The sequence below is a fragment of the Desmodus rotundus genome, chromosome 3, assembly GCF_022682495.2.
Source record: "Desmodus rotundus isolate HL8 chromosome 3, HLdesRot8A.1, whole genome shotgun sequence".
Taxonomy (NCBI): Eukaryota; Metazoa; Chordata; class Mammalia; order Chiroptera; family Phyllostomidae; genus Desmodus; species Desmodus rotundus.
Genome location: NC_071389.1, coordinates 58,641,989 through 58,667,289, shown reverse-complemented (window position 1 = coordinate 58,667,289; position 25,301 = coordinate 58,641,989). Strand labels below are relative to the sequence as shown.

General features: G+C 38.0%; 1 protein-coding gene across 1 annotated transcript in view; it reads right to left on the bottom strand.

The window, feature by feature from the left end:
- Window positions 1–21,568, bottom strand: part of ADGRL2 (adhesion G protein-coupled receptor L2) — a 259,736-nt gene extending 238,168 nt beyond the window's left edge. Inside the window, exon 1 of the mRNA XM_045199417.3 lies at window positions 21,247–21,568. The gene's annotated coding sequence lies outside the window, so the exon portion shown is untranslated. The remainder of the gene's footprint in view (window positions 1–21,246) is intronic.
- Between the last annotated feature and the right edge of the window lie 3,733 nt (window positions 21,569–25,301).

The following is a 25,301-nucleotide window of genomic DNA, read 5'->3' as shown; positions in this document are numbered from 1 at the left end:
TGCATTCTAGATTTCAGATTCTGTTCTAAGCGCTGAAACTTAGCAGTGAACAAAACAGTCAAAAATATCTGCCTGCCAGGAACTTACATTTTTCAAAATACTTAAAAACATACACATGCTGTTAAGCTAAGTGTTGTACCTTTTAGATATTGTATGTATACTTTTTCACACAGTGGAATACTATGCAGCCGTTAAAGAATGGAAAGAAGTGTTTTTAAAGAATGCGTTAGGTTAAAAATTAGGTTAAAAATGAATGAGTACAATAGGTTCTCATCCTTATTAAAAATGCAGTACTCACATACACATGTTTTTTAAAGTCAAAACAAATATATATTAAAACATTAAAGGGAGTTATCATTTTGTGATGGGAAAATAGATAATTATTTCTCTTATTATGTCTCCATATTTCTAAATTTCTGTAATAAACCTATATAATTTGGTATCTTTTTCCTCAAGTATAAGATTCATGATATTTCACATTTCACATATTTAAAATTGAGAATTATCAGCTCAGTGTGGGCAGGAACCTGTCTGTCTTGGAAACTTAGTTGAATCAGTGAATGTGTCAGTGTAAAAAAAAAAAAAAATACCCATACTTCAGGCAAAGGAATACATTGTAGGGCAATTGTCATTGTGTATATTTGGCATTAATGATGCCTAGAAAATAATTAATACTTTTGTTACTTTGGTTGATTTATTTGTGTCAAAAATTTCCCATGAATTTTAACTTAAATTTTAATCCATGTATGTTGTTTAAAATGTCCTTTGACAAAATGAGCACAAAATGACAAAATTATCTTTTATGAGTACATAAAAGATAATTCTATTTATAGCAGTGGATCCCTAACAATAGCTTGAGATGCATTCCTAGTTAACCCTAAACAGCTGTGTCCAAAGGTCCTGCCATATGCATTTTAATTAAGAAAATAAAACAATAGAGAATAGAAAAACCGCAGGTGATATGATACCAGTCATACAATGTGAAATTAAACTCTCACAGTTTAAAGGTGTTCTAAAGAGTCCTAAAGGTGTTAATAAAAAGTTCAAGTTTTAGGGTACAGTATAGTGAACATCTGTTGTTTTTACCCCCTTGGCATCTATATTTCCCATTTCTGGTAAAATATGTCCTGCTATTCTAAAAAAAAGAAAATATTTTCCTTTTTGAGAACCATTCCTCGGCCCATGTAATCTAAATAGGTTTGACTCACACACCAAACTCTAGTCTGGAGCTTTGCTTGTACAACACAGAAGTGGCCATTTAATTTAAACCTAAATAATTTAAAATTTAAAATTTAGTTTCTTAGTTGCATCAGGCATATCTCAAGTGGTCAATAGCCACACACTTGATTTGTGGCTACCATACTGGACAGTGTGGCTTATAGAACATTTCCATCATCACAGGAAGGTCTCTTGAATTGTGATGTGGGGTTTAGGTTAACTTTGTAAATCCCATGTGACCGGCCACGGTGAGGAGTCCAGGGAAGAACACAGGACCCCGTCAGTTTAGTGAGAGCCAGGCGCAGGATTTTGTAAGTTTTGAGGTGGAAGAAGCTCTCATGCACGGCTCTACTGGAATAAGACAGGGGCTATGAGACCAGAGCTACCGCAGTTCCTACGAGGGACAGCCTGCTGTATATGGAGACCACCTGGAAGAGAAAGAGCCGCCCTGTGGAGGGAAACTGATCATGAGACAGCTTTGACTCCAGAGGTCAAGAGTGCCTGACAACTGCTGCAGACTTTTAAATGACAAAAGCCAATAATTTTTGGATCTGTTCTGCTGTTTAGACGTGTAACTTAAGGAATATTGACTGAGATGCATAAGCAAAGATGAGTTAACTGAACAGCAGTGTGGTTGTCTCTTTGATGCCACCATAAAGACTCAAAAGTCATATCAAGGATATGAAGAAAGATTTTGAGTCAAACTTTGTAATTCAAAGAAAAGAGTGATATGTAAGTAGTAGGTAAATGTATGCTGTTATCATTTAGTAAAAATAAATTGTGTGTGTAGATTGATGTGGTTTATTTTCTGAAAAGCTGTTACCAAATAGGAGAAATGTGTTGCTATAATTGACAGACTCTTAGAATCCATGGATATGATATATGTTTATGTTAATATATAAAATTTAGGGAGGACAATGAAGTTTTTCCGATGCCCATCAGCTCATACAATCTCCACATTTGGTTTATAAATACACAGGTTTCATATGGTCATTTCTTATACCGCCTGAAGTGGTTTGTGATTCGTTTTGGTATCGCCTACTTCCAACTCATAATCATATAATCTTTAATATTGAATAGCACTGCTTATGATGATATAGAAAGTAATTTATGTAACTTATTACTAAAATTTTGACATATGAAAGCTAATTTTATATTTCTTTTGTTTCTCTCAATTTTCTAGCTACTGGCAACTGCTTGGTAGGTAAAAAACATTGGTTAAAAGGAACTGGAATGAATAAAATATAAAGACCAAGCATGTTGACATTAAATAAAAAATACTTAAATTTCAGTGCAAGCCTTTTCAAGGTTTAAAATTTTTTTATGTCACATCTGTAATACAGCGAGGGGGATCTGCCTTCACTGAGTTCTCCACTTTCTCTCTGATAGCCCTAGCATCCATGTGTTTACATACACTTTCATTGCATTTTCATAATAAAACATGGTTAAGATGGATGAAAATGCCAACAAAATAGATGTGTTTCTAAAAATGGCAGGGGGTGGGGTGGGGTAACTGGACACTTTTCTAACACAGTTGACAAAATCATGTTTTTTCTTATATCACATTCCTTAAATAGACTAGCCAGGAGCTAGCCTGGTTAGAGGAAGAGAGCCCGTTTTCAGAAAGGCTCCCTCAGGGATCATCAGCGGTAAATGCTCAAAAAGCACTCTGAGTCAGCCTGCTGACAGCGATCGGGGAAAAAGACAAGCTCTGCTAGCACTTGGGCTGTGTACAGGGAACCATCACATCCCAGACCTAGGGAACGATATACGATGCCCCTGGAAAAGTGCATTCGGTGGTTTGGATAAACTCAATTCCAGAAATATGTGGAAGACTGCAGAGAATCAAGATGAAAAAAAATAATGAAGTGACCAAGAAGGTGAGGTTAGGATGGGGCTTGGGAGGAAAGATGAAAGCAACCAGCAAAGTAAATTTTAAGATTTGACATGAGAAGAGCCAACAAATATTTTTAAGTAGCCAATATTATAGAGACAGAGAAATTATTTGAATGGGAAAAGACCACAGGAAAAGAAGCAAAACTGAGAAAGCCAAAATTCTGGCTATGTATAAGAGAAAATGAAAACAAGAAAATAGTAACTTATGGCATATTCTTTTACGGGAGTCCATAGGAAGCTTTAACTCATTGCAAACTCAATACTGAATGCGAAGACAGCCCTGGGTGTTGGAACAAGATGATTGTAGGAACAGGTTGAAAACTATTGGACTGAAGATGTGCTTTTCTACTCAGTATTTCTAGAAATCTATTATAACATGAAAACCAAATTTTGCTGTACAAGAGCATATTCCTTGCCATGAAACAAACGTTTAAAGAGTAAATAAACTGTGTTATTCCACAGTTTGCCCTAGGATCTCTGACTGTCTACCATAGGGGAGAAAACTGTTGTTAATCTGCAGTTTTCCCCAAACCATTCAATTAAAAATAATTTAAAAATCTGAAATCTTGCCTACAAGGGTTAATGACTGCAGAGGTGTCCAACAGATATTCAATCACAAAAACGTAAATGCTCTTTTCATTAAGCCTCTTGTGTCTTTTTCCACAGCTAAACCAAGATAATTGTCTGGGGCTAATGTCTGAGGCTATTTAATAATGCCTCCTGCTAGACTTCTTGTGTAAGCTCAGCAACAGGAAGCATCCCGAGTAATAGAAAAATACTCGTGCTCATTTTATAGCTGAAATTCATACTTTTCTTTACAAAAGAGATCCTGCTGTTTGAGTTTGGCAACTGCCATACCAAGTGCAATGGGGAAGATTGGATTAGGAGGCAAAGCTGACTATGCAGTAAAGTCCCCACTCTCTAGCAGGATTTTTATGTAAATTCCATTACAGTTCATACTTTTGCAGATAATGAAATGGATACAAAACACTTCAAGGTTTCTAAGTCAGCAAAATAATGAACAGGATAGCCCGTAAATGCCTTTAATACATTTTTGACATTTGGGCACTCATAAAAATGGGCTTTGTATTTCTTCTTTTGCGTAAGTTTTCCTTTTTAATGCTGCATTCTACCAGCTCATCGCTCTACGGGTTATTGTTAATGTGCGAACATGAACTACGGAGAGTTCATCACACTTCAAATTTCAGTAAGTGGCAAATTTTGCATTATATTCCCTTAAGAAAATCTGGACTTCCTCCCCACCCCCCAAAATGCCGTTCCTTCAGATTGAAAAAAGAAGCACACATACCTTATAGACTAAGGGTAGTGCCAGAGAGATATGCTTTTGTGATTAACTAACCACAAAATTACAATTATGTAGATTGATCTACAATTATTCTTTTTTATAATTTACAATGACATGTATGGGTAAAAGTGTATTTTCAAAAGGCTAGCCTCTAGAGACAATATGTTTTTAGATTTCCAAACGGATCCTTCTTAGAAATAGTCAATGACTATAACAGAAATAGTCAAGAAAAATATTCTGTGGCACAATGTATAAAATGCACTCCTTACCTTCTTTCTGCTGTGGTCATTTTAATTCCATATCCTCTCTTGTGCTTGAAGGTGGAATTCCCATCAGAGTGTCAGTGGAGAATCCAGGCATGAGGTAAAGGAAACCCAAGACTTTGTCAAAAGTTACAAAATTCTCCAAGTGGAGAAGGGATGGGAACAAAGTATGCATTTCAAATATGAAGTATTCTGGTGATCCATTATCTCATTAGATGGTTTAATTTTTCAGGAAAGTGTGCTCATTTTTATTCTGGATGACTAACACACATGCGATATTCCCTTTGGTGTATTTAATAATTTCTGTCCACATAGGCAGCCTACTGTCATGTCTTTACATTGCCAAACCAAACAAGATTAGTCATATGAACCTAGTCTCGCTGGTAGACGAATTTTGATGGGAAAATGCCAAACATGATGCATGACCTTTGACTCACCATTGGCCTTTTGGGAGCAGTGTGGAGTCATATACCTGACTGGCTCGTGACCGATATTCTAGAATACTTCATTCTAGTGGAGACCTCGAATGCACTCAAGTGTTCTAGAAGCAAGCACTCTAGGGCTGTGTTTAGGGAAGTTCTGACAACTTAGAGAAATAACCAGGTGGAAAATATGGAGATATGTGACCAACCTGTGCTAAATACAGGCAGAAGACTCCCATGTACTGGTAATAATATTGAGCACTTACTCAGGCTTGTATTGATTGCTTTACTTGCAATATCCTATGTAAGTTTCACACAGTCTTATGAAGTAGGTCTATTATTGTCCCCATTTCACAGATGAGGAGACTGAGAGTCAAAACAGTTTTTGTGAAGACCAAACACTCTGTAGCGGAGTTGGATTTGAAACTATATTCAGCATCTTCAGTCTTCCCTGTCATAACCACCACCAACAACAACTAAAGAGTAATTTATCTTCTGGGTATTGATATAAACTGATATAACATATATACTGATTTTTATTGATATAATTCACATATATTAGTTTTAGTTATACAACATAATGATCTGATATTTGCATATTATGTTAAATGATCATCCCAATGAATACAGTTAATGTCTGTTACCATACATAGCTGTAAAATTTTTATTCTTGTAGTGAAAAGTTTTAAGATCTATTAGCAACTTTCAACACAGCATTATTAACTCTAGTCACCATGCTATACATTGTATCTCCATGACATCTATTTTATAACTGGAAGTTTGTACCTGTTGACTCCTTTCCCCTATTTTGCCTACTCTTCTCCCACCCCCTACATTGATTTTTGTGGCCTTATCTTTTTATGTTGCTTTCATGGTGTTTAATCTGGGTCTAAGGTTCTGATTCTGTCATTACTGGTGGCAGCATGCAGCTTTTTGTATGACCCAGACAAAGCACAGTTGGTTATCCTGGTTTAATATTCCTCTAAAAGATTTTTCTTCAAAAATGCTAACCATCCAGGGAAGAAAAGATAGATTCCTCATTTTATTGATCCTCAGTTTATTATTCCTCAGATAGAGATTCCTATATGATTCTGACAATAACAAAATATAGTTTCTGGGAATATAATTATTTTTTAATGACAACCATAATAGCCAATGAATGAGCACCCACTCATGCCAGGCCCTGTGCCAGGTGCTTTGGGAATAGGAACTCATTCAGCACTCACAGCACCGTGGAGTAAGGAGTATTGTAACCATCTAATAAATACGGAAATGGAGCTCCAATAACCTAAGAAACTTGCTTGAGGTTATGCAAACTTTATAGCAGAACTGATCCAATACAGATCTTTCTGCTTCTAGGGACTCTGCTCTTTCCTTCACCACACTGCCTGCCATACCCAGGATGTGGACTGTTTTAAGCTACTTTCTTTAAGGCTAGAAATAACCTTTTAACATCTGACTAACTGTTAGAGATGAAGTGTGAAGGCTATCAGCATTAGACACAGTAGCATACATGTCTTTATTTCTTATCACTTGCATTTTTCTTCTGTCTCCTCATGCATGTCCCATTTTCATTTTGAATGGTATTATACATATCAATACCTTGAGCAATTCTGATGCTGTGGGGCTTTGGATGTCCTGGCAGTGGTTGCCGTAAGTGAAAGAAGAAACAATACTTCCCTAACTTGAGCATTGCCACACTTGCAGGTGCCTGTGGGAACAGGATGCCCTGCGTCCTTGATCTGTTTGGCTTCAAGACCTCAGCTCTTAACGGTGATACCTGGTGTTGCTAATGTGGACAGTGGATCTAAAAACTCTGCTTCTTTTGACTTCTGTTCCTCACTGTGTTCTGTGCTGTTGGCCTCATGAAGAGACAATGAAAGAAAAAGCAGGGGAATAAGAGACATTTTCCCCAGCGCTTGGCAGTTTGACTTGTGCGCACATCGACATTGGTCTCTGTCTCCTCCTTTGGAAGGCAAGCTTGTGAGGAGCACCAAGCATTCAGGTTGCATTAAATGCTCAGCCCACTCTTACTCAATGCTTAACATAATACCTCTCATATTCATCCAAGAGAAAAGCCTTCTTTTCTTGTATCCAGCCAACTGAAGAGATTCACAAGGATGGTTTTAAAAGGTTGAAAGGCAACTTTAAGCACAAGAATTTACAAGAAGCATACACACACAGAGCAAAAATATTCAACTTGTTGCTCTTTTTCTTGTTTAGATCTAATGTCTGGATAAAATGTTTGTTCAAAGCTGGTACATATTGTATCACTCAATAATATATGTCTGTCCCTTTAGAATTAAAAAAAGAAAAGAGAAAACCCATCTGTTTGTGAGCAAATCTGTACTTTTGAGTGGCCCGCTTGCTTGAAAGTTTATAGTACTTCTTTTACCAAAGAAAAGATTTCACTAAATTAGCTTCCTCTAGAAAATAAATCTGGATGTGATCAGGAGGAGCCAAAGAAAGAAGCAGTCAAATCCAAAAATAATATTACTAACAGCTTAAGTCGCTTAACTTTATGTAAATTTACTGAGGAGGGAAAAAAATGAGAGCAGAGAAAGACTGAACAAAGCAGGTTAAAAACGGGGAGGAGAGAACTCTTGCATCAAAGACAAAGAAGCAAAAAAAAATTATAAGCTATTCTTTTGCTGGAAAGAAATTACTAAAGCTTACACCTATGATACACTGAGTAGAAGCAACTATAAAAGAAAAACAAAACATGCCCAAACCTATACTTGGATCAAGGTAGAGTAGCTACCTGCCACAATTATATAAAACTGTCTCAAGTTATTGTTACAGGATTATTTCTGAAATAGGATGAATCTCAAGTATGCAACATACTTCCCAGGATTTTCCTTCTCCATCAGTAAGTAATAACATTTCAGAACACAGCAAGTGCCACATTCACTAACTTCTAATACTAGTTAGAGTGTTCCAGATATTCTTTATCTCCTTTAGAGTTTATGCCTGACTTTTGTTTAATTGTGTTTTATAAAAATGTAGCAGAAATGGTGCATATTTTTACTCTACTGTGATTTTTTTTAATTGCTAGGTAAAAATTATTTCTCAGAGATCAAACAGACAAGGATATTCTCCCCTCTAAATTACAAAAATTTGTTGAAGGTAAAATTATTAGTAAATATTTTAAAACAAAGAAATATTAAAATGCATTTATTTTTAAGAAGTTTGATACTACAGAGCCCTTAGCTTTACCCAAGAATGAGTAAACCATTTATCCCTGATTGTCCGAGACAATACCAATTCATGTCTCTCGCTCTGGCACAATTATTAATAGCATGCCTTTTACTCTCAAAGATATCCAAGTTTAGACAAAAGTTGCATAGTTACCTCTACCTAATATTTCAGCAGCATGGCCAAAAAAAAAAAAAAAAAAAAAAAAGACCTGAGGCTTTTGAGACAAGCACAGTGGGGTCTGTGCATATTTCCATCATTTACTTGCTGTGTAAACGTGGGCAATTATTTATCCACTCTGAGACCAATTTTGTCATCAGAAGCATATGGATAGTAATAGCTCATAGACTTGTTGGGATAACATGAATGCAGCAGCATTATGCCTGAGTACACACAAAATGGGGATAATAGTATCACCTTACAAGACTGTTGTGCAGTTTACTTAAGGTGATGAATTTATGCACAGTGCTCCGCACATGGTGGATACACACAAAAAAATAGTTTTCATCACACTCATTCTCATAATCATCATTATCATTCACCATTAGTGGCTGTTTGTGAATATTAGAGTTCATTCCTTCTGTCCTTCCAACCTCATCTTTTCTGGTACTTATTGATGTCACATCCATGGCAGTTGTTTGGAAATTTGCCTTGTACCCATAACAAGCAGGAACTATGAGCACTTTACTAGCACTTACAGTCTTTTTGAACCCTAACTGGATGACATTTGATCTAGTTATGGGAAAAAACACATTGCTGGTTTGAGAAAAGAACAACTGCCTCGGAGTGCGTGTCCAAATCCCCTCCGTGCAGGGTGTCTGAACTCTGCCTGTAGAACAAGCTGGGGTGGTCCCAGACTGTTTCCTCCTGGGCACCTGAGTCTTAAAAAGTCAAGTAGTTTCCATTTTATTTCATTGTATATCTGTTTTTGTTTTGAATTTTTAAATGCTTTAAGAATCTGCCACCAAGGTAAATTGGTGCTCTGGTGAGCTGGGCAGTCTGTGCTCTGGGGCTCATCTTCCTCCTGACACATTTCCGCTGGCTCCCAGGTTACATAAACAAGTCTAGCTTGAGAAAGAGCAGAGAGATTCCCCAGTTAGATATAGCTGGCTTAGAAGCAAGTTCTGCACTTGATGTACTCTGTGACTTTTGGCCTGCTACTTAATGCCTCTCCACCTCAGTCTTCTGGTCTTAAAAATGGAGATACTATAAATATCTACCAAATTGTTTCATAATTAATGTGATAATATTTGTAAGGTCACTGTGTCACTCGTTAGGAATTCAGTCTATGTTGGTTATTTTGCATATTGCATTAGCTAAAATGGTTAGTGATATCTAGTCAGGTCACATTAATAAGGACGGCTTTGAATTTATTTCTGTCGGAACACAGAGCCCCCAAAACACATAAAATAGATGACATCTGGCGTACCACATAAAAATGTGGGTGCGATACAACACAGAATTCCACGCAACTGTCCAAGTTCTCTCTTTCAGAGTCTTATAGTAACCCCACCTGGAGTGGTAATAGCTTATTAATTACCTTATTTGACTGGCATATGTGAGGTTTGGAATACAATTGCCATATAGTAACCACGTTATTGAGATCTCTTTGGCCTTTAGAAAGAGCATTATAAAGTGAAAGCACAAATAATATTCTGGGGCACAGGATTCAATCAGCCAAAGACTTCATTCTTTACTTGGCTGACACTTAGGTGTTCTTCAGGATCCCACTCAGATGCAACTTCTTTTGGGAATTGTTCCTAAAAGACACGGTGCTTTCCTCTATGACGGTACTTATTTACAAACCACAGAAAATTCATGTTCATTCTCTACCTGCTCCTGTGACCTTTGAGTCTCTGGAGTAGCAATTATCAGAGTGAAATAAGCAAGCCCCTCAAGGCCTCTGAGAAACTTTTTGGGGGATTTGCAAAGTCAAATCAGTTTTCAAAATAATACTAACACATTATTTGTCTTTTTCACTCTGTTGACATTTGCACTGATGCTGGAAAGCATTGGTGTAGAAACTGCTCTCACCTTGAGTGAAGGCACTGGCAGCGAACTGTATTCTAGTATTGCAGTCGTTATGTTGTTAATCACCTCTTGCAGTAAAACAAAACCAAAAACAATACAAAGCAAAGAATGGACAAAAAATAACACCTTGATTTCAATTAAGAGTGTGCTTCAAAAAACAATGGAAATTAGTATTTGTTTTATAAAATCGAAATCCCTGAATACATGTCTTTAATATTCTGTGTGACAAAATGGGATGTAATTAAAAAGCACTTCCACTGTGTACTAAAGTATGATTGTTTTGAAGAAAAGCACTTGTGAGATAAATGTTTGAGTTGCAGGCTGAAATAGCTGCTCTTTTCATGGAATACCATTTTTACTCTAAAAGGCAATTGACAGACAAGCTGTGCTTGCTCAGTCTTGGGTATTTCACAGATATTTTTCAAAAGATGAATAAAAGCAAGCAAGTCACTTCAAGGAAAACAACCAGTGGTATTTATTGCCAATGGAGAAATTCAAACATTCAAGCAAAATTACCATCTAAAGAATAATTTGTATCTGCTACTGTGAGCTTGACAACTTCCTAATAAGTAAAAACTTTTCTGATAAGTTTGGTGGTGATATTAACAATGACAACTTTAAAAATTGTGCGTAATTCAGTGAAACAATATTTTCCAAATGATCAGTTCATCATGTTACAAAATCATGTAAGTAATTCATGGGTAAAAGGTCTATTTAAAATGGGAGATTAAACCAATGTATTTTAATGCAAGTTTTAAAAATTTCTTTGATATGGTTTCAGATTCCACTTTACAACTAACCTTTAATAAACTATTATTTGTTGAAATTTCATTTAGTGTTAAAGAAGAATATCACATTTATCTAAAAAGGCTATTGAAATATTTCTCTTTTTTTCAACTAATATCTGTGAAAGGCTGATTTTCTTCATGTACTTCGAACAAAACATATTGCAGCAGACTGATACAGAAGTAGATATGAAAATTCAGCTGTCCTTTCTTAATCCAGACATTACAAGTATTTGCAGAAAGTATAAGTAGTGTCACTTTCAGACTTTTTTGTTTTCAAAACTAGTTGTTTTTCATAAAAATGTATCTGAAGCTAATATACAGTAGGTTTGTTATTGCTATTTTTAATTGAATTAATAAATAAGCATTGAACATTTTTTAGTTTTAATTTTAATGTGATAAACATTGAGAGTTATTATCTCTACACATGAAAGCTTTGGGGATCCTCAATAATTTTTGAGAATGGAAAGGGGTACTGAGACCAAGAGGTTTAAGAACGACCGCCATGAATGGCAGTGCCCTTCACCCTTCTACTCAGAGTGCCTGCAATTCACTAGTTGCTTCATACATGGCTATTTAATAGATGGGTGGGTACTGAGTAACTGCATGTTGTATATATAATGTCAGGGGAATCTTACACTGCAATAGAAAATATCTTGAAATGCAATATGTGAGGAAGCAATTAAAATGCAATTTAATTTGTTCCCTACCATTGTTTCTTGTCTCACAATGCTTACTTTCAAAACTGAGATAGGAAAGGGAAGACTCTTTGGTCACAATTAATCACTTAATTAAATCACTTAAGAAACATCTATTGGGAAAATAAGTTTGCAGGCATTGGGAGAGGTCTTGGTGGTGACGAGGGGGACAGGGAAATAAGTTATTTCTTTTAATGTCCATTATCTGACAGCCAAATCAAATAATTTACTTGTTTAATTATCAATTTATTATTTTTACAACAGTTTGTTTGGGATAAGATAGTTTTAACATCTTTTGAAGATTTTTATGTTTTATTGGCTGTTTTTATTTAATCATTGTATTTTAAGGCATATTTAGCATCCACCTCGCTTCCATTTCTGTAACAAAAGTTTGAATACCCATTAGTCACAGAGTGGTGTGAAGGGAGGATTTTAATGTGCAGAAAAACAGGGACCTGAGGGGACAATTTAAGTGGAGACAGAGAGTGTCTCAGATTAATTTATAGCTTGAAGTCTCATAGAGATAACAATCAAGTGAGAAGTTTTTTTTAATTCCTAAACACTATGCTTTTATTTTCTTTTTGACTTACTATTTTTGCTTCCTTTGAGACAAAGTCAATTCTGTTGTCACCAAAGTGGGGGGGCGGGATAGGGGAAATATGTGAGTTGATTGATGTATTAACTTGGGCAGAATCCTTTCCCAATGTATCGGAACATCAAATCACCACTTTAGATATCTTACAGTTTTATTTGTCAATTATAACTCAATAAAGCTAAAAGAGATAAAATTAATTCTTAGAAGATCGTATCTTCTTGCTGACTCTGAATGGGAAAAGGTAGAAACAGTTTGGAATACCTAGTACATTTTTTAGTCCCACGTACTGGAGACAGTAAGTCTCTTACCAGGACAGGAGCACCTGGAGTTCTGATGCGGCTCACACACTACATCCAAGCACTAAAGCCTCTGAAGAACTCCATACATGCCATTTTGCCCATTGTAAGATGCCCTCCCCACCTCCTTTTAACACTATGAAATTGGGATAGATTATTCAATCAACGGTGTATCGTAGTTTCATTGGCGGAGTTTTAAATTTTCTTCGTAGAATATAAAATATTGGGGCATATCATTGCGAGCATCTTAGAGTCAATGGAATATAGCAGTAGCCCAGAAAAGAATGAATCTTGATGCTATGGTTATGTGGTAACAGCATACTCAGGATAGTGGTCCCTAATGCCTTGACTTAAATCAGCTCTATTTCCCTTTCAGGCTTCTTGGAAAATAATGAGCTCATCTAATGGGAAATAGGATGATTTTACTTCAAGGCAAAGTAAGCAAGTTTAAGTTATACTACTTGATCACTGAGAACTTCAGAGTTTGGTATAAAACTGCACAAGTCCAAATAGAGGGACAATGTCAGATGTATAAATAAAATGTGGTCAAAAGACAGGTTTCTATGTAAGGAGTGAATCCTAATTTTCAGGCTTCAAAATATTAAATATTTCCCCAGCTTACAATTGAATATATATATATATATATATATATATATATATATATATATATCTTTAAGTGCAAACAACAGCATGTGTAGTTTCCTTACGCATTAACCCTCTCTTCTGAAGTGCTAAGGAAAATAAATGTGTGCAAAAACATTTATGCCCACACAGCCATCTATACATTGGTTAAACAATCAAAAGCACTTCTGCAGATGTGTGCATGGAAATGAAGAGCATCCCCCCTTCAGTCAGGACAGTCACGCTGTGCTGGCTGCACACACACATAATGGAAACAAAATTGCTTTAAATAATCAAAATACACAAAGGCACATTTTTCTGAGTGATTGGAAATAACCCTGACAAATGCTCACATTTGGTAAATTATGAGCTATCCAAGTTATGTTTGCATAAATATAATGAAAAACATTTTTAAAAAAAATTTAGTAAGAATATAAAGCAAGGCATTCTCTGAGTAATGAATTTCTTTGACAGATAAACCAACATCCATGCAGGGCACGTTTATGAGGGTGCCTCACTGTGTGCTCGAAAGAGAGAGACACAGAGAGAGAGAGAGAATCTATCTGCCTGCCTGTCTGTCTGTCTATATACACATACACACATGCAGACAAAAATTCTACAGAGGTGGAGATATTCTTCCCACTAAATATATATAAAGCCAAGACATGTCAAGTAGCTACTTATATTTTGAAAAAAAATGCAAACTGTGTAATTGAATGCTATGTTAGTATAGCACAAAAATAATTCATATTACTTATATATAACTCTTTGGTAACACAGAGATTACCTATTAGGTAAACACATACTTACATTCTCTTCCTATAACAAAGATATCACATCTCAGCTGCTCACTTAAACAGGCATCTTTATTAGTTATATTATTTGTGGGTAGCTCATAAATAAAGTATTTGTATAAGGCAAAAAATAATGTTCTACTCACAGGTAACGTGGCGCTACTGGTTACCAGGTCGCTTCACAGAGGTCTGACCCCTGAGCACTGCAATATGTGGGCACATCAAAGCAAAAATGCCAAAGAACTTACACGCACATGACATGGACATGAACTAAGGTGGGGGGGCTGATGCTGGAGGGGGCAGTGCAAGGCAGAGGGGGATAAAGGAGAGAAAAAAATGGGACAACTGTAATAGTATAATCAACAAAATATACTTAAAAAAACCAATGAAAGATGTAATTCATTTAGAATTTTCTAGAATAGCTTGTTTCTTAAGCATAATAAGGAAGGGTGACAGACTTCACTAAATTTGCTGCATGGATACCAAAGCTATTCTGAAATTCTGTAGACTTTAAAAATCACCAATAGCTGAAGAACATGCCTCTACACAAAAGGGATGTTCTCAAGACCTTTTCAAATGGGCCTGTCACAGAAGACAAAAAAATTTACACACACATCTATAAGGTTAAATTGTGTTCAGAAAGAGAAAATAGTCCAGGCACAGTGGGTGTAGTGGAGGTGATTTTCTTAGAGGGAAATTCTTTTAATCCCTGAGCAGGAATTGTTAGAAGAGACTGGTTGTCTTTCTCAGCCTTAGTCACCTGTGACCATCATCAGCTTTTCCCCATTAACTGCCACCCACCTTCACTTGACATGAGGAAGTCAGAGCCTTTGAGAGAAACCAGAGTTACATCAGGCCTCTGACTGGGTAAAGTGGCAGAGCAGACCAAGGCAGGTAGGCTGGTGTCACCTGCCTCACTCTTTGAGGTAGTCCTTATTCCTTATCTTTTCTCCCTCTAGTTTAAGGGTAAACTAGGAAGTTTAATGCTTTGCTTTAATTTCAGTATTCAAATACACTGGGAGTATCTGTTAAGAACTTACTACCTAGCATATGATTTCCTTTCCCATCATTTTAATGAAATCTCTCTCCTGAAGGTCATTAATGACTAATTAATTGTGACATCCAGTGTTCTTATATTTCATCTTCCTTGTCTGGGTTTCTTCCTTGTCACCTGACCAGGCCTTTCTCCCAGAAACTCTCCACCCTTCCTTTCTATAGACATTTCTATTCCTAGCTTTCTTCTTAACTGTGACAATGATGTGTGTCTCCTTCCTCTTCACACTCTTCATACCTGTGATCTAAATGTTTGTTCCTCAGCCCTCTTCTATCCTTGTTCTCTCTCTTCCTTCACAATCTCATCTACTCTTTAAGCCTTCCCTGACCCCCAATTTCTGTCTTTGGCCTTGTCATCTTCTCAGAGTGCTGGACACCGGTTCCTGTCTACATACTTCTGTTCCCTGCAAGGAAAGGATCTGGTATCTCAAAACACTCGTCAGGTGCAAACTAAGTGCAGTGTCTTCCCTCTCATGTTTCCATTTCCTCCTCACGTTTCCCACTTATTTTTAAACTGTCATCGCCAAGGTTTGAAATCATGAAGTCCAATATGACACCTTCCCTGTCTGTTTCTACGATAACTTGCAAAACCCTGTCAATACTTCCTGTGAAGTATCTTGGCCATTTGTATCCTCTCTCTATCTCTTCCCTTCTGTAGATTCTCCAAGTTGCCTCCTAAATGCTCTGCAATAGGTCTTCTGCATCCAAACCACTTTGTATACTGAGGCCAGGAAAATCTATTTAAAACAGTTTGTTCATGTTTATGTGCATTTTCATTTCTAAATGCATTTGTCTCATCCACTTGTTTTGCCAAAATTTTTCTTTTCCTATGAAAGAACTCTCTCTCTTCCTGGTGCCTCTACATCCTCAAGAGCTCCAGTCTAACAGATTTGTCTTCCCATTTCATGGTGAGCTCCCTAACTGAAGGGCCTGCTACTGTTGTCCTCAAATCCCCTGCATACTTGGCAGTGACCTACATGAAGAAGACCCTCTGGAAATTGTTGACTTTGGGTTGGGTAGAGTATCATTACTTTGTTTAAAAACCTTCAACATTCCCTATATTTTTCATACTATAGATTATTTTACCAGGTCAACAAGACCCTAGGATTTGGGACTTGGGAAAGGTTGGGCAGTGAATAGCAGAAGGCAGGGGAAGAGGCCCAAACACAAAGGAAATTGAGGGAAGCAGGCTGGAAGCCCTCTGAGACTGTATTTGTCTTGACCTTTTGCTGACTGAGGGTTACCTGGTCCTAGGCAGCCCAGACATTCACTTATCACAACCACCAATCTCTCCAGGAATCTCTGAATGCTCAGTGGCCCTGTTCTACCACACCCAGGCCTGCAGTTCCCAGGGGATGCCCTGTGTCCATCGGCAGCCGCGCAGTGACTGATGTGCTGTGCTCCTTCCTGTCTTCGGACCTGAAAACCGAAATAGCCAGCTGAATGGAAGAATACTCCTGTCCTAAAATGCTGATGGTAACTCCAGACATATGAAGCAAAGACTTAGACCCTTGGGGCATTCTCTCTCTTTGCCAGGTGATATGTGGGCACTCACTGTATTTAACACTGGTTTTCAGGACATGCTGCTTTGATTTTGGTGCCTAACCTAGAGTATGAGCCAGCAGGAATCAGGGTTCTGTACTATGGTAAGGGAGACCTAGGGAGCCACGGTTTCTCTTCTGTTAAACAAATACTGCTTCTGTCACCAGCAAGGCCACAGATGAGCAGGGCCAAGGAAGAGCCCTAGACGTATGGCAGATTTCCCGCCAAAGACTGAGCTCTTCTTTGCATCGTCTCCTTTACTTCATGTGCAGATATCTCCCCCACAATTCCTCCCTCTTGTAGAATCCAAGAGGCCTGGACTGTAAACAACTACTTTAGCTGTTCTGATAGTGGGGAATGTTAAACTTACAAGTCCAATCCCGTTACATTTCTTGGCTGGAGTTAATGTCTACCTGAAGCTTTTACAAGGACCAGTTTTCATTTCGCTCTTGTTCCCCATTGCTTCCCCTGGTTTTATGGTAAATTATTTTGCTCTCCTTTTTTTTTTCAGTGAAAAAGAAAGGTCATTTTTTTATCTCTGTGTCATGTCTGCCTTATCCTGCTTATCCTGTGCCCTCCAGGGGGTGATCTCACCCACATCTCCACTGTGGGGGAAGGCATCCTGCACACAGACCCTCACAGCTTATCTCCACCTCAGAGTTTTCTCTGTCAAAATCCCCCTTTCCTCTCCTTTCTTGGAGTAAGGTTTTTTTTTTTTAAACAATCTCCTTGCCCTGGCTGGTGTAGCTCAGTGGATTGAGCGAGGGCCTGAGAAGCAAAGTGTCTGGTTTGATTCCCAGTCAGGGCACATGCCAGGGTTTTGGGCCAGGTCCCTAGTAGCGGGTGCACGAGAGGCAACCACACATTGAACAAAGAAAAAAAAAAGAAATCTCTTTAACTAGCATAGCTACCTGGACTATCCCCAGTGCCTGCCCAGTTAAGGACACACTTCCCATTACACCTCCCGCTGCTGCTGCTCCACTAGCTCTTTTCTTTCCTGCAAATACGGTCACATATCCACTTTCCAAAAAACTGCTTTTGCCTCCCTTCTTTCCCTTTACTTTCTATTTCCAATTATTTTCACCTTCATTTCTCTCATGCCTTGAAATATGTATTTGATACTCAGGAATCTGGGAAAACAGTTCCTGTTGACCTAATCGTTGCTGAATCATTGGCTACGGCTAGCCCATTTGGGTTGGCTCTAATTATTAGGTTCTCACTGCAATAACCAGTGTAGCTGACCGCCCTGCATCACCCTGCTGTGCTGTGTTTCCACACGGGGGACAAGCTTCCTTCGTGGCTGTGGCTAGAGGTTTGTCAGATTTCTTGAACACTTTCTATCTACAGAGTAAATGTTTTTTCCCCCTGCCCTACATAATTTATTCTCTTTCCTTTCTATCCTGTAATTGTTTTATGAAACTACTTCATAGGCCCTTTTATGTATCACCACTTTCCCACATTAGAATTCATTTGCTACAGACAAAATCCTCTATGATTTTTTGCTATCCTTGGTATAGATACCAATATATCCACATGCCACATATTTAATATTTTGGTCCAATCCAGATGGAATTCTTAAGGCATACACACTTTGGAAATTTTATTCATTCATTCATTCATTCATCTGTGGGTTTCCAATCATGATAAAACTAAGAGGAAAAGTTTGAGCTTGGGTACTTGCTATTCATAGTTAGCTCCTCAAAAACCACTGTTTCAAAATTACTGTGTTGTACATCATGGAGATACCCTTGAGTTCTTTCACTATTCTGGACTTTTTTCCTTCCTTCTTGCATATTTTTCATATGAAGAGTGAGAGAGTTATGATCACTCAAAAGTGAAGGGAGAGCGTAGGTGCTGTGTATGGATGCTTTTAGCTGTCATTTCCCCCCTTTGTACTTCACATATCCCATACCTATAGGAAGTCTTTGACAGTGAGACATCTGAACAGACTTTTTAGGAGGGAAGAGTCATTCCTCTAGTTGGTGTTCCCCAGAGTGGCGTAGCCTTAACTGATGGAGAACACTTAGGTAGAGACTGCCTACTTTTGCTCAGACCAAGTGGTGTGAAGTATCCTACATTTATCTGCTGTGATGATGTGTCTGCTTTTTATCCTTGAGAAATGACTATTCTTACAGATAAAGGCTTTCAGAGAAGGGTATCGACAGCCTTCCTCATCAATCCATTCTTACAAAACTTTCAGGCTCCCCGGATGGACTGTCTCACGTATCCTCCACAGTTTCCATTCAACCCCGTGGGCAGAGGCAGCTCCTGTCACCTCCCACAGGAATGGGGCTGAAGAAGTAGCAGAAAGGGAACTAGTCTCCCAGAAAGGCCGGGATAACTGTGATAAGGGAAGGCCATAGATTCAAGTATCCGCAATGTGGGCTTTTCCAAGGTATTAACAACTAACACCATGCGTTTCCCAGGGAAATTGGGTTAGGTTCTTTCCACAGCTCTGGAAGGAACAGAGATGGCAAGTGCTGGGACTGTGTCCCTCTTGCTTCTATTGTATATTCCCTGCTCCGCAGTGTCTGACAGAAATAGGGGCTCCATAAATATGTGTAGAATTGAAATGCATTAAAATGCATGGAATGCATTGGCAGGGGTACTACCAGATTTTTGAGACTTGGGCAAATTCCTTATTTTCTTATAGTATTTTCTGAAGAAAGTATCAGATATTGCTTGGGTTGTGATTTAGGAAGATTTTTCCCTAGGGCCTTGTCAAGGAAGTTGGGAATTTGGTTGAAGCCAATCTCTGCTAAAAGATTCAGAGGTCAGACTGGGAAATCTCAACTCAGTACATTTTAAGATTAGGTGTTTTGTCGATGAAATTAATCCTTTCCATGAAGCCTGTGGATCTAACTGTTGCTGAACACAGGATACTAGATTTGATAGGCAAGTAGGCAATTCAACTGGGACCATTGTTTTATTCTTCATCAGATTTAATTATAAACTTACCTTTACTGAAAACAGTTTGACCAATTATTAAAAAATGGTCATTTTAGTTAATGACATGAACTGCCAAACAGAAATATCCTATAACTGGTATAAATGTTACTGACATCAATAGTTATAAAATCAGCATTATGGCCTTGTTTAGTGCATTCTCAATGGTTTTTTAAAAACTCGGACCATTTTGTTTTAATCAAGAAAACAAGGTATGTCACAGATGAAGATGACACGTGTATTTTTGCGCTTCTCACTTAGAGGAAGGAGAAACGGCGGAAACCTGTTTGCTAACTGCAGTGAAACACGACTGGGCCTGCAGGCTCCGTGTGTGCTGCGCCCCGTCTGCTCGCCAGCCCGGCTTAGTCCCAGCGTATTAATGAGCGAGTACAAGTATTTGAACAATCAGCATTTCTGCATTTGCATGCAAACTCTCATGCTGTGTAATTATACACAGAGCTGGCACTCAAATTAATTAAAGCTGATTTCTCTGTGACTGCAAACTGGTCACATCCTCAGCTTTGGCTTCTTATGAAGTCATCACTCTACATTCAACGTGACACTTCTGTCCCTGGCATTCTTAGTAATGCTAATGCCCGACGATTGTTAATCTGGCAATATTTTAGATTGCAGCTGACAATGGCTGGGTGTTCTTGTGCTTTCCCTCTGCTCCCCATTCCCCCCACTTCTGGTATAAAGGACAGCTTTGAACACTTGCTTTGTAATTATCTCAAATAATAATGCAAACAAATTACATGTATTGTTTCAAATGGTTCCCTCCCCTCTTTTATGACTCCACCCACTTGATTATTGCTTACAAACAGTTCATCAAACTTAAAAAAAAATTGTTTATTTGATACTAGCAAACAATTAGTTTGATGGTTTTAGTCTTAATTTTGAAAAGGCTTTAACAAATGCTGCTTTATTTTAATAGATAAGGATCTCATAATTCAGGATCAGGGAGATTAGGAGAGAAAGAAGCAGCAATGACTACTAGATTTGATTAAGACTTCTTTTGAATCCTCATCAAACACAGCAGTATTGCAACAGAGACTATTATTTGCCAAAAAGATCCATAAACATTAACTTCTAGGGCAGAAGGCTTTCTGCAACTCTTCCACAATAAAGCCATCTCCTTTTGCTTTCTCAGTTCCTCCGAAGGAACTCTTTCTGTGACAATTCCTTTGAAAAGACATCCTTAAAGCAATAAAGTTATCACTCTGATTCTCTTTTCATAAATCTAAATCTCTGAATACAGGTGGCTACTGAAAGCACCGTCATGCAGAGCCCCAGGAGATAAGCTGCTGATACATTCCCCTGGAATCATTCCTTCCCGCTTGACCGCAGCTCCCCATCTGCCTGCAGCCTCTGTGTCTCACTAGCCCAAAACTGCACAGACAGCTGTCACAGGCACTGGATGTCTCTTTTTAGAGTGGACACTAAACTGTTCTATCCCTCAAGTTCGAGATCCTAAAACAGACTGCCAAGAAGATTGCCTCAGTAACCTACATTTAAAAGTGTTCCAGTAGGGCATCTCTTTATCATCTATCTCTAGCATCAAACCAAAAGATATAATTGCCCTTACCTTAACAGTAGTACTTCTGGGTCCACACAGAACATCAGTTAGCAAGCTCCCTTCAAATTCCAATTGGCGTACGAGTGAGAAGGGAGTATTGGGCCTTTCCCTGAGAGGCTTCTGGGGACATCACATCACAGCACTATTATGATCTGAAGCCTGCTCTTCTGTCGTGTCATGAATTTCCTACGCAGACAGGTGTCATATGGACATGAATTTTGTTGCCAAGTACATTTTAAGAGGTGGGCGTGGCTGTCATCATATAGCCAGTTCCACCTGTCTCTAAACCCTCATAACCTCCGATGCTTTCAATATTTCGTTCAGGTACCCAGTGACTTCATGAATTCCCCACGCACTGGGCCCGACCGGCAGAGGTGTGGGAACAGTATCGAGTTAAAGCAGCCCCGTCATTGTGGTACACAATGCTCATTGCTGCTGGCAAATACCTAATTGCTGAATCAGGATTGGGCTGCACTGAGCAGGACCAGGCAGTTCTACTGCTTTCTGCTGGTTTCCTTTTTAGAAACCATCCTCTTCTAATTAACCATTGAGCAAATACAGATTCTTTTTTATGTTCAGTATTTAAAAACACAATGTTTCTAAGCAGAGAGGATTACTAAATATTCATTTTTTTAAAAAGCAAGCACTTGTGGAACCAAAGGCAAAGAAAATTGGAATGCCTCAAACAATGAAAATGAACATCACTGCGTGTGTTGTACATTGTGGTCTTAAATTTGCTGATAGCAAGTCAAACACACTGGTTAGTTATGTTTCTTTGGCTTCTTCTTAAGAGAAGAGGATTGCAGGAGAAGTGTTTTGTAAACTTTTTAAAGAAAGGTAACACTTTACTTCTTAAGGAGTAATTGAGAGACAGCAGGCACTCAATTTTTTTTATGGACGATGGTATTAAAATATTTGACTGGCTTCATATCTCTTCATAGGCATATGTGCAAATGGAATTCAGGTATGGAAGTGGCAAGACAAGATTTTAGAAATATTCCAAATTTATGTTTTATTCATCATTGTAACTACAGCATGATAAGAACAAAGTTTAGAAAATATGGGGCTCATTAAATGTAAATGGTATGTCTGATTCACAGTTTCTACCCATGTATCAATGTACTCTGGACGTGGTAGGGTATTAATTTTCTCATACCCCTTAATTCTTCAGTGACATTTAAGTCAGGCAAACTGTTTTGGGGTTTTTTTTAATTGATTTAACCTCAAATATTAAGTTTGGTCCAATATCCCACCCAAAGCATGAGTTTTATATATAATGTTGCTTCTCCTTTCTAAATTGCCCACCATCTAGCACAAAATTAAAATGTAATGACATTCAGTAAATTTTGTTAGGTAAATGTTTGGTGGTACATTTATAACAGTATATGTGGACATTGTAAATGATACAAATCAAGTAACCTGAAAGCTCTTGAAGGCTCCTTTCCGGTACAAGGCTAATTTATTCTGCACATAAATGAGAACAATAATCATTTGCTAAATAAATTGAAATTAAATGCCCTTGATGAGATTATATTGCTAAGTCTAAGGCAATCTGTTCTCATTTTAGCTAGAGATCTTTCTTTCTTTTGACCAATATTTTTCTGAGTTGTCTTTTCTTTGGTATGATTTTTTTTTCTGAAGCTTCATGATTGTTAGAGGACAAATTTAATCCCTATTCCACATGAAAGTTATTTGAAAAATGGCTATCATTTTCCCCCAAGTCTGCTCTTTTTAGAGACTGAACATTCCTTTAATCATTCTAACATGAGATGGCTTGTGAGGCCTCTCACCATATTGGACAGATTCCAGTTCGTCTGTGTCTTTCTTAAATGTGGCAGCAAAACTGAATGCATTACTTGAGATGTGGTTTAATTATGCAAAGTACCTGGGTCCTGATGCCTACCTTGTTCTGGACTTCATTTCTGATAATTTAGAATTTATGAAGGCAGGAAGTGCACTCTGAGGAGGGGTTGGCCTTGGTGTCATATTCTTAGTTCTCGAACTTTTACAAAACTAAAATGTCTAACTCTTTTTCGTACTAAATTCTGTCTAATTAAATTTCATGAATCCTGTTCTGATTGCATTTGATATTTTGGATAGAAATATGCACTTTATATCCACCCATAGTAGAGCTCATCTTGGGTACTGGCCCATTGTTCTAATTATTTGTGGCATTTTTGAATCCTGATTTTGCTACCCATAATCTTGGTTACTGTATTTCATTTTTTAAAATTTTCACCCGAGGACACTTTGTCATTGCTTTCTACAGAGAGAGGAGGGTGAGAGAGAAACATCAATGTGAGAGAGACACATGGACTTGTTGCCTCTCATATGCTTCTCAACCAGCGATTAAACCTGCAACCTAGGTATGTGCCCAGACCGAGAGTGAAACTGGCAACCTTTCGTTATGGGATGACCCTCCAACCAACTGAGCCACACTAGCCAAGGCCCATATTTCATTTTGTGTCATTCTTTAAAACATATCTGAGTGGGTCAGACACTATCTCGGGCAGCGATGATACCAAAAGCAAGAAGACATGGTCACTTTCCCGAAAGCTCACAGCACAGCAAACAAGAAGATTGCCAATATAATGATTATGCCTTCCATGACTTCTTTCAAGTCACTGTCAAAGAGAAGTGCCACTGTGTGTCTCGGCGATCTCTCTTTAGATTCACAGCAATCCATCAGTCTTAGTTAATGAGAATAAAATCTAACACCTACCACTTTTAACCGAGCACTTATTTAGAGATAGGTAAAAGGCACTTCATGTACACTTTGTCATTTAGGAAGCACGCATCTCAGTGACAGTTTTAAGCCCTCATTGCAGTTGAGGGGACCAAGTTGGAGGAAGTTTATCGAAGTTGCCCACAGTTTACATAGCTGATAAGTTTCAGTTTGAACCCCCAAGGCTCTGTGACTCCGAAGTCTGATCTTAATCACTCTTAAAGAAGTAATTCTGCCATTTTTGGAAACTTCCTAGCCATACTATAAACTATTTCTAATTTATTTTCTAAGAATGTATGATTATTTTGTTTGAAAGACTTGCCAAAATTTAGTTATACTTTCTTATAAAGAATAAAAGTAAATTAGTTTGCTTGGGGTTGCTTTTTTGTTAGTGAACCCATGCTGATTCTTTTTTTTTTTTTTATTTATGGTTTCTTTTTTTTAATCGTTATTCAATTACAGTTGTCCCAGTTCTTCCCCTGTGGCCCTGCCCTGCTCACTCCCCCTGCCACAGTCAATCCCTACCCCATTTTCCATGTCCATGTGTCCTTTATCCATGTTCCTTGACTTGACCCTTCCCCTTCTTTCTCTGTTATCCTGCTCTCTCCTCCCCTCTGGTCACCATCAGTTTGTTCTTTATTTCCAGGTCTCTGGTTCTGTTTTGCTCATTTGTTTGTTTTGTTGATTAGGTTTCACTTATAGGTGAGATCAAATGGTATTTGTCTTTCACCACCTGGCTTACTTCACTTAGCATAATGCTCTCCAGTTCCATCCATGCTGTCATGAAGGGTAGGAGCTCCTTCTTTATTTCTGCTGCATGGTATTCCATTGCATAAATGTACCACGTTTTGATCTACTCATTTACTGATGGACACTTAGGCTATTTCCAGTACTTGGCTATTGTGAATAATGCTGCTAGGAACATTGGGGTGCACAGGTTCTTTTGAATTGGTGTTTCAGGATTCTTAGGGTGTAATTCCTGCAGTAGAATCACTGGATCAAAAGACAGTTCCATTTTTAGATTTTTTTTTTTTTTTTTTTTAGGAAATTCCATACTGTTTTCCACAGTGGCTGCACCAGTCTTTGAATCCATACTGATTCTTAGTAGTCTCTGCTATCTCTCAAAAATGCTTACTTTTACTTTCCTAGGGACTGATGTCAAACTCCTTGGTTTACTCTTCTCAGAATCTTTCTTTCCTTCTTAATAAAATCAGATCAGCATCGACTCATCTCCAGTTTTCTTGACTCTGACCCATTCTCCATGCTACCTCAGAAATAATTGGCAAGGGTTCTATGAACACATCTGAATGTTTTTCTTTCCTGAAGACACTAGAACTTA